This window comes from Asparagus officinalis, chromosome 3 (genome assembly GCF_001876935.1).
Source record: "Asparagus officinalis chromosome 3, Aspof.V1, whole genome shotgun sequence".
NCBI lineage: Eukaryota > Viridiplantae > Streptophyta > Magnoliopsida > Asparagales > Asparagaceae > Asparagus > Asparagus officinalis.
Window position 1 is genome coordinate 24,639,151 of NC_033796.1, and position 364 is coordinate 24,639,514.

Genomic DNA, 364 nt, shown 5'->3' on the forward strand with positions numbered 1-364 from the left:
TGCACCAAGCACACTGATCTTTTCCAATTCTAGACTGTGACTTCCAATTCTTTCGGTTTGGACCCTTCCTTCTTGCGACCAACGCCTCTACTACCGACTCAGTCGAATTCTCCTTATCCTTCTTCCGAAGTTGATAATTCACCAATGCAGCAGTGACCTCACTATACAAAAGTGATGCCTTCCCATTAATCAGAGTAAGAACGAAGGTCTCATATTCCTCGTCAGGTAAGGAACTCAACAACAGCAACGCCTTGTCCTCATCTTCAATTATAACATCCACGTTCGCGAAATCCGTAAGAAGCTTTGTGTAGTGGTTCATGTGATCTCTAATGGAGGTTCCCTTCTTTAACTGGAAACGATAAAG